We start from the raw sequence: 9,747 nt of genomic DNA, 5'->3' as shown, positions 1-9,747 counted from the left end.
TAGGGGTGTGCATATATCGGGTAAAATCGATAACCCGAGCCGTTAATTATTTATTGGGTTATCGGTATTGGGTTAACTTTTCGGTAACGGTTTAGAATTTTTTCATTATTGGGTTATCGGTTCGGGCTCGGTTTGGCAATTCTGTTATTGGGTTAACGGATAACCCAATAAGGATTAACGAATTTACTACTTTCCTCTTAAGTATATACATACTAGGGCTTCATTCTTTCCCTATTCTTTCTCAGCCTCAGCCCGTCAGCCGCATTCTTCAGAGTTCAGACGTCACCCTCTTCACTTCACTCTTCAGCCGCATTTCTCAACCGCATTCTTCAGCTTCATCTTCATTCTTCGTGTAAGTTTTTAGTTGCTTCATCTTCATCTTTGGTTGCCTACTTGCCTTCATCTTCATCTTCAGTTGATTCAATCTTCGTGTTGATTTTGAGGTAATCGTTTATTTTTGCCTGTTGATTCACTTCACTATTGTGTTGAGTCACTTCACTATTGGGTTATGCTTTGTTTATTTTTGCTTGATTCAATCTTCGTGTTGATTTTTGAGGGAATCGTTTATTTTTGCATGTTGATTCACTTCACTATTATGTTGATTCATTCACTATTGGATTTTTGTGTGAATCGTTTATTTATCTGTTTTATGCAACTATCTGTTTCGCTAAAATGACTTGAGGTCTGATTTTAGTTCTGCATAGTTTTTATCTCTAGCTTTTTCCTCTACTCTAACTGTTCTGTTCTGTTCTGTTACTTTTTTTTTCTTCGTTTGTTTTTGTCCTATTTGTTGGTGTCAAATTATTAACATAAAGTACCTCATTTAAAGATAAATCAGATTTAAGAATGAAATCACAGAGAAAGTAGAATCAGCTTTAAGAATTTAAACTCACTACTTGAACTACTAGTTAACTGTTTCTATTGTTTTATGTTGCAGATTTTAGTGTTGAACTAATAGTTGCAAAACAGCTTGTCTTTATACCTTTCTCAATTACAAATAAGCTGTTTTATAAAACTGTTTTAGCTTGCAAAAAAGTTGTTTTATAAAATTGTTTTAGCTCGGTACAAGAAACATTGTAAAATAATTTTATACCGATATAAAGCTGTTTATAAAACTGTTTTAGTTGTTTTATCTTATCGGGTAAACCGATAACCGAACCGATAATGATCGATAACCGATTAACCGATAACCGATGACCGATAACCAATATCTTATCGGTATGGTTATCGGTTTATCATATTTGTAAACCGATAATCGATATGCTAAACCGATAATATTCATAACCGAACCGAACCGACCGATGCCCATCCCTACTTCAAAGTTCAGCTTATTTTGAGAAGTATTTTTTTTAAGAGTGCTTTTCTCAAAAGTAATTTTGGTGAGAAATGGTTTGTGTTTGGCTACTTAATTTGAAAAGTACTTCCGAGCAATAAGTAGTGTTTGGCAAGCTTTTAAAAAGTACTTCTAAGTATATTTTTCTCAAAAGTGCTTTTCAAAAAAGTTCTTTTGGCGAGAAGTTATAATTTCTGATTCTCGTTCTACTCAAAAATACTTTTTTTCTTCTAACAACTTGTGTGATGTTGTTACCCTTCATTTTATAATGTATTGTATTGTATTGTATCGTTTTATGAATACAACGTTTGGATAGATCGTATTGTTTGCTCTTGTTAAATAACATTTTGCTGTTTGGTTTGACTGTATTGTACTGTACTGTAACGAATAAGTTTACTAAAATACCCCCAATTGTTAAAGTTATCATGAATTACGCATAAAAATAATTTGCGAAAACCTCTTTCTACTAATTTATCATCAAATATGTCTTTAACTGTCATTAGAAAAAAATAAAGAACTATGATAAAGAAAGGAACGAGAATTGGCGCAACAAAGGAACAAGATTGGAGTTAAAGTAATCAGAATTGGAGTTAAAATCACATTAGGCACATTAGGAGAAAAAAACGAAACAAAAAGAAGGCAAAATCTATACCTTTTACGTTGGAGTTGGAAGTGAGTTCTGGAAAAAAGATGACTAAGACAAATTAGGTTATAGGTTGGAGATTTGGAATTAAAATAAAAAAAGATAAAGGGTAAGATAGAATTATGGAGTAATAAATTAAGGCATAATTGGAAACAATCATCCGCACCAAATCGGTTATCTAAAAAAAAGAGACTTTTTATTATTCAGGAACAATGAATTTAACAATACAATACAATTAATTTTAAATACAATATGATACAATGGGTAACAACTATCCACACAATTTTTTTTTTTTTTTTTTTTTTTTACAAAAAGTGCTTTTGGATTTGGAGAAGCTCGGCAATAATAATGTGTGAATTAGGTGGGAGTGGTACAACTTTATAAAACTTTCCTCCCATAATGTCGCTGAAGAGAAGAGCGTGTATAAGATGGATTTTGATGCTAGCTTTGTGGTGTCTAAGATGAAGGGAAAACTACATTGCTAAATCTACAATTAAGAAGGTGAAATATTGAACTCTCTCTTTTTTTTTTTTTTTTTTTTTTTTTATCATTTCTATCACTCCCTAAATCTTCTACCAAAGCAGACAACATATCCTTGCAAGATATTCGATGAAATGCCGAAGTGAGATTTAAATGCCGATTGTTCATATAGTGTCGCTACTGAAAAGAAACAATGAAATTTAAGCTCTTGAAGACTTGTTTATTCATGCATTCTTTATAGATAATGAGCGTGATGTTGGAGTCTTTGGAAGATATGCATATTTAGGTGGCTTTTCGTGGATACTGAGAAGCGATACGGCTACAGGGTTGTACTCCATTGATAGTGGCGGATGTAGCTTATTAGTCATAGGTTCAATGAACCCAGAATTTCCAACACAAAACATGAATATATATATGTGTATGAACAAACACTAATTTTTTAAACGTATTATATTCTGTACCCATAATTTCAAAAGTATAGTAAGTTTAGTGCTAAGAAAGTTAAAGGCCGAAACCATCAAATTTAAATCTTTGATCTGCCTGATTGGTATCTCTCAAAGGTTATGTATGGGGTTGTTGCAGAAGAAGTGAACTCTGAAGATACTGCATTACCATTCGAGTATATTCGAACTCCTTAAGTCTGTGCTTTGTTGAAATGCTGGGAATAGGTTGTTATGGAGAGCGCACAAATATGATCAATCAGGTTGATGAAAATTGCAATTAACAGCAGAATTAATGATGTTTAAGCGAGAGTTGCTTGGAAAGAAGTGCTCTTATGGCAAGCTCATACTGATTCAGCTCTTTTCAAGGTCATGATTTCCTGGGATTTATGGTCCGACTTTAAGAGTGATATGAAGAACTGGTCATGGGAAGACATTGAGAAATCACTCTTCCTAATAAGTAATAACATAGAAAGACCAAAATTAATTGCAGAACAAAGTGTGGATTGATGGCCCCCAAGGCTTTGATCATAGTGGTAATAGCGCAACGCGTGATGTGTGGGTTTGACTCATGTCATGGGTTCGAAGCCTCTTGGGGATTTATAAGTTATTAAAAAAAGTGCGGACTGATGGCCGCCAAGGCTTTGGTCATAGTGGTAATAGCGCAACGCGTGATGTGTGAGTTTGACTCATGTCATGGGTTCGAAGCCTCTTGGGGATTTATAGGTTATAAAAAAAAAGTGCGGATTGATGGCCCCCAAGGCTTTGGTCATAGTGGTAATAGCGCAACGCGTGATGTGTGGGTTTGACTCATGTCATGGGTTCGAACCCTCTCGGGGATTTCTAGGTTATGAAAAAAAAAGAGTGTGGATTGATTGTTTTCTATCAGTGGAAACTTGAGATGTTATTGGAACAAGAAAGCAATAAGGTTGACGATGAGAATGTACGACCAATTTATGTGCCTTGTGAGCTATAGCATTGCTGCCCAATTAGAAGCCATCAATTATTGAATGTTTACTCCATATTCCACTCTTGAAGACAAGGGTGATATCAAGGCGAAGGATGCCATCAGTTGTTTCTATTATTCCAGTCTATTGCCCCTTCACTTTGAAAGATGAGTTAGGCAGTTGAAGAAACTGCACCTTTTTGGCAGAATACACAAATTGTTTGCGGTCAGTAGCTTGGGACAGGTACACGAGTGTGGTGCAAATGGATTTCACATTGGTGAAGTAGGTAAAATGCTTCTTTTACAAGTTATAGCATGGCTGAATTAAAAAGCACTCTTTGTGATAAGAATTCCTTCGTCTATGCTCTAGCCGAGGGTCTATCAGAAACAACCTCTCTGTCCACTTAGGGTAGGGGTAAGACCTGCATACATATTACCCTCCCTAGACTCCACTTGTGGGAACTCACTGGGTTTGTTGTTGTTGTTGGAATGGAAGAAAAGCCAGAGAAAGAGGAGTTAGAAGATTGTGAATCATTTGAAGTTGAAATATTACGTAGAAGTGGTCAACAACAATCAATGGAACTTGATGAATAACATGAAATGGAGATTTAAAAAGGCTTTCGTAGCTCTCTCTGGTGAGGTAAATAGTCCTGCTAGTCAAGAAGGGAAGCTTAGTGCCTTTTGTAGTAAGGCCAAGAAACAAAATAATATCAACATTGAAGATATCTTGATTGTTGACTGTGAATCTAACATCAAGTTAGTTAAGCCAATGGTGAACATTGACTTTGCTAGAAATTAAGACATGCTCGGTTATAGAATTGACATAACAGTTACTTCTCGGGGCATATACAGAATTATGGCAGCAAATTGTGAAGACATGGTTGGTCATATGACAGAGTCTAGGGTGTGATCATCTTGTTCATCAAAAGTTTCCATCTGATTTAGCACGAATTCCATTTGATCCGGGAAGAGATAATTCACCGTTTTCATACCCCTGAGGACAAGGGTGCTTTGAACTGATGGGCGTTGATACAAACAAATCTTGAAAGTTTTAAGATACAACAAGTGAAAATGGGCTAGAATTGGTGTATTTGAGAAGTTGTTAGTTTAGTTAGTTGGTAAGAGAAGTTATAAACTCTTGGTTAGTTACATGCCATGTGAAGCAGTTATCTCATTGGGACTCTCATGCTGTCTTCTATAAATCCTTTGTACAAACAGTTACACTTTAGTCAGTGAGTATACAATTTCCTTTGGATCATGATATAATCTCTTCCTCTTGAGCTGAATTCTTGGAATGTCATATTCCCTGAGCAGTTCTTTCCCTTCTCAAGCTATTGAGCTTCTGAAGTTTCTTCCCCATGTCTTCTTGTTCGTTTATTTGTATCAGCTACTAGTAACCAGGAATGACAATTCCAAGATTGCCTTTTGGAATATAGCATTTTTCTCTGTTGAAAGCAAGCTTTGGTGCATAACATCTCAAATCGTGCATTGCTTAGCTGTAATATGGTGGCGTGGGCTTCTATTTATCTCCAAGTCATTTGATGTATGCTTCCTTGAAAGACAGTGAAGTATCTTATTTGCTGCTCCTATTGGCACTTTGGTAGTTCTCTTTGATCTCTTCCTTTAATTCCAAAAGAATCTTGCTGAACTAAACGACATCAGTTTCTTTTTCAGGAAATCTTATATTCCTGAAACTTGAAGAGGAGCCTTGGCGTAACTGGTAAAGTTCTGCCATGCGACAAGGAGGTCATGGGTTCGAGCCGTGAAAACAGCCTCTTGCGGAATTGTAGGATAAGGCTGCGTACAATAGACCCTTATGGTCCGGCCCTTCCCCGGACCCGCGCATAGCGGGAGCTTAGTGCACCGGGCTGCCCTTTTTTTATATTCCTGAAACTTGATGCGTCAATAATCAAAAATACTTAGAAGGAGGAGATCTCTTTGTTTCTCTTCTGTTCCATTTAGCGTAAGAATCCTATAGGAACAGCAGTTTGCATGGCTTTCTCCGGATCAACTTGTCTTTAAGTATGAGTTGAAGTGGCATCAATTCATTCTTTTGTTTGCAAGCTGCTGATGCTTTTTATGTTTATAACAAGATTCAGTGTTCAAGTGTCATGTCAAGTATATAACTGATTAACTATTGGATTAGCTTTCCTATTTTCAACCGGCAGCATACATCTGGTTACTGTCATGCTGGGATGCAGAACTCTTGGAATTACAAAGACTAATCCATCTAGGATTTGTCTTTTTAATGAACTAACACTTTCTTTGACGTCTTACAGATTGTCACTGACTTCTGCTGCTTAAAATCTTATACTCATGTTTATGCTATTACCGCAAGGTACCATATGGATTACGAAAAACCCTGAAGGTAAGGGTGAAATTCTTAGTAAGTACTCGTTGCACAGTGTCTGGCGTGCAATAAGATTCTGAGATAATGTGAATTTCTTACATGGAATGCTGCTTATATATTTTAATGTAGTCTATTTCACAAGGAAGCTTTTGGCCTGCTCAATAGCTTTTCTACGGTTCTGACAACAGGGTGGTCCCTTTATGTTTTTTCTCCACCTATTTTTTACTCTCTGTTCTAAATAAATGAGGGATCACAATTTTTAATTTAAAGGCAAGGTGCTCTTTGTCCATCTTTTATTCAAAATTGTATTTCACGAATTTGTCTTGTGTTACGTCTCTAGTTTTATCTATCTGGTGAACTTTGCCTTAAGATAGAGTCTAACCTGCTTAATTTTCAGGAAATCGATCTTTTTAGTTGCAACGTTGTATGCATCTATGAATGGAGCGGGAAAAGATAATTATGAACTGAGGTCTGGTACTATGAAAGGTAACAATAGATGCCAATCTAATATAATTAGTAAGTATATTTTAGGGATGAACCAGTGTATGAGAGGATGGTAACCATTTAAGTACGAAGAAAATCGTATTGGAAATAAAACTTTTTTGTGTGACTACTTTATAAACAAGACAATGACCTGTACTTACAGTTCACTTGACTGGAAAACATGGATCCTGCCGGCACGAAGACTGGACGAAATAAGAAGAGAATTTAGAGATGATTTCTAGGAGAGTTGTGCGGATTATTAAAAGTCTTTATTGTGATTTGCATGTGGAGAAAAGGTCTTAATTGTTGTTCCGAGCCTTTCTGAAGATGGAGAAATCGATGAAATGAAATTTTGGACAGATCTGGTGATGGTGACAGATGGTGTGAGAAAGGACAACAAAGTGTACTAAGCTCCCGCTATGCGCGGGGTCCGGGAAAGGACCGGACCACAAGGGTCTATTGTACACAGCCTTATTCTGCATGTCTGTAAGAGACTGTTTCCACTGCTCAAACCCATGATCTCCTGGTCACATGGCAGCAACTTTACCAGTTATGCCAAGGCTCCCCTTCAGATGGTGTGAGAAAGGCTTACAAAATATGTGCATACACGTTTCTTTGTATTTGTGAAGCAAGGTAAGTACAGAAATAGACATAAAAGTAGGCCATTCGGACATTTTTCTCCCTTGACATTATTGAATGACCTTGGTTTTATAGTCTAAAGGTTATAACATGGTGCATTATTTTACCATTTGTGTTGAACAAGGAGAAATGCTAGATTAAAGAGAAACTAGTGGGCAAGAAATGACCTAAAGAAGAAGGAGAACTATGAAGATGCTGAGAATGTTCTCCCCAGACAATGTAGTTGGTTTGGTGGAGGAACAGAAGTGAGAGACTGTGAGGATGAGAAGTGGAAATAACAAACCATTGCACTAATTTTGAGGACTTGGAGCCTAACAGGAGAGAAGAAAGAAAAGTTGGACTCATAGCTTTATCCTTTCATCAGTTTAGCAAATTATACCTATTAGCAAAAGGGAAAGATACAGAATACTCCCTCTGGTTCAAAATGAATATCCACTTAACCTTTTTTTTTTGGTTCAAAATAAGTGTCCACTTATCAAATCAAGAAAGAATTAACCTTATTTTTCCAGAATTGCCCTTATTTACATATCCCTAGAAGTCTTTTAAATTACTCCAATTTTCTATGATATCGTTAAATTGGTTCAGCATTTGGTTATTCGAAGTTTGACTGCCATTCAAAATTTTGCCATTCCACGTTTATTTACAGATTCCGAGTTTGGTTCACTTATGATTTGGTCTAGGCATTTAAAATATATTCAAGGCATCTAAATATATGGAAATTTTAATTAGGGGTAGTTTAGTCAAATTACCTTTTTCTTTTCTTTATAGGAGTTAGTATTTTCTTAAGGGGTGTGCAAATGACTTATTTTGAACTGGAGGGAGTAATAAACAAAAACAAAAGGAAAGTGAAGATGAAGAAGTTATGGTGAATTTAATTAGCAAACTTCAGAAGCAGTGTGCAACTCTGGTAGTGAACAAAAACTAGTTTTTTGTAACAAACTTGTACACTGTGATCAATTTTGTGGATCCAAATGTTGCATTGTCAGTATTTACATTAAGGAAAATAAATATTCACCCTCACAGCTAAACTGTTGTTTCACTGCTAGGTGATCAACTGGCTAATATCAGTCAATTATGGCCTGTAATATACTTTCAGGTGCACGGGCATGAAAGGAAATTTGTTGAAAGTTGTTTCGATGACAGGATAACAACAAAAAGCAGATCATAGTTCATCCCTAGGACTATGTAGCTTGAGAGTTTGAATAGATTTTATTTTGTGAATGTCTGCTATCAATCTGAGGTTTGTTCTTTTGTAATATGTTAAAACCTGGAAAGAAAGTAGAAAAACGCATGGAGCATTTGCTCATATAAATCCTTTTCTTTTGGAAGTTTCCAGCAAGTAAGAAGAGGATACTGAGATATACCTGAACTTACCTGAGTGTACAGAAGATGAATAGAAGAAAAGCAGCATACTCAATCCATTGTAGAGTTGCTCTTTTCAGAGAACTGCCAAAAGGATCTGAACTACCCCCTCTGTTCCAGTTTATGTGAACCTATTTCCTTTTTGGTCCGTTCCAAAAAGAATGAACCATTTCTATATTTGGTAACAATTTAGCTTAAACTTACAACTCTACCCTTAATGAGAAACTTTTATAACCACACAAATACTCTGGGCCCCATTTGGACTTGTTTAGGACCACAAATTCCAAAAGTCTTCATTTTTTTCTTAAACTCTGTGCCCAGTCAAACAGGTTCACATAAATTGGAACGGAGGGAGTAGGAAATTCTTATGCTTCTGACTATATTTTTTAAAATCTATCAACTACTTGCTAAAGTCGGAGTTATGTGCTGTACATGCCTGACTGATGAATTATTGCAAGAAGAAGACGGAGAAGAGAATTTGGAAGCTGCTATTGACAATGTCATATCTTTCTGTTTTAGCCTTTTGAGGGATATGTTCCTACCGTGGAAACAACCGCTTGGTTGTTTTCCCTTCTGTTTGTGCAATGCACAACTGCAGTTTTTATGGTAAGGCCGTCTCTCAATATCCATGTCTGACATTGACAAGCTTCCATAAAAGACACACTGTAGCATCATTTTAGCTACTCCACTGGCCATTTTCTTCTCTCTTCTTCCCTGCTATAAAAGGTATCTAAAAGTGTTTGGCTACAGGTAATGTGCTTCTGTGTGTATCAGAGGTTCAAGGAAGTTTGATTCTCTTGAAATTCTGTCTTTTTAAGGGTTTATATAGAGCTAACAAGCATTGATTTATGTGTGCAACTTTGGGAATTGGGTAGAATCAACGTTAAAAAATGGTTGTTTTCTGCTTCTATAGAATTCAAGAATTTTTAGTAACGATGTTCTTGTGCATGTAGTTATCTTATGATCAATGAAACAGGCGTTTTTTCCTATGATTCTTTTGTCCAGGCTGCAGTCTTGGCATATGTTTGCACGTACTGGTTTGTTTTATATATGTACTTTTATGTGTGTGTG

At 36.1% G+C, this 9,747-nt stretch overlaps 1 long non-coding RNA gene across 1 annotated transcript; it reads left to right on the top strand.

The window, feature by feature from the left end:
- LOC109234466 lies at window positions 2,326-7,420 on the top strand. The gene is made up of 2 exons (XR_002069213.1): window positions 2,326-2,477; window positions 6,122-7,420. It is a non-coding gene; the product is annotated as an uncharacterized LOC109234466 (long non-coding RNA).

The sequence above is a fragment of the Nicotiana attenuata genome, chromosome 11 (genome assembly GCF_001879085.1).
Source record: "Nicotiana attenuata strain UT chromosome 11, NIATTr2, whole genome shotgun sequence".
NCBI lineage: Eukaryota > Viridiplantae > Streptophyta > Magnoliopsida > Solanales > Solanaceae > Nicotiana > Nicotiana attenuata.
This window is presented reverse-complemented; position numbering and strand designations above follow the sequence as displayed.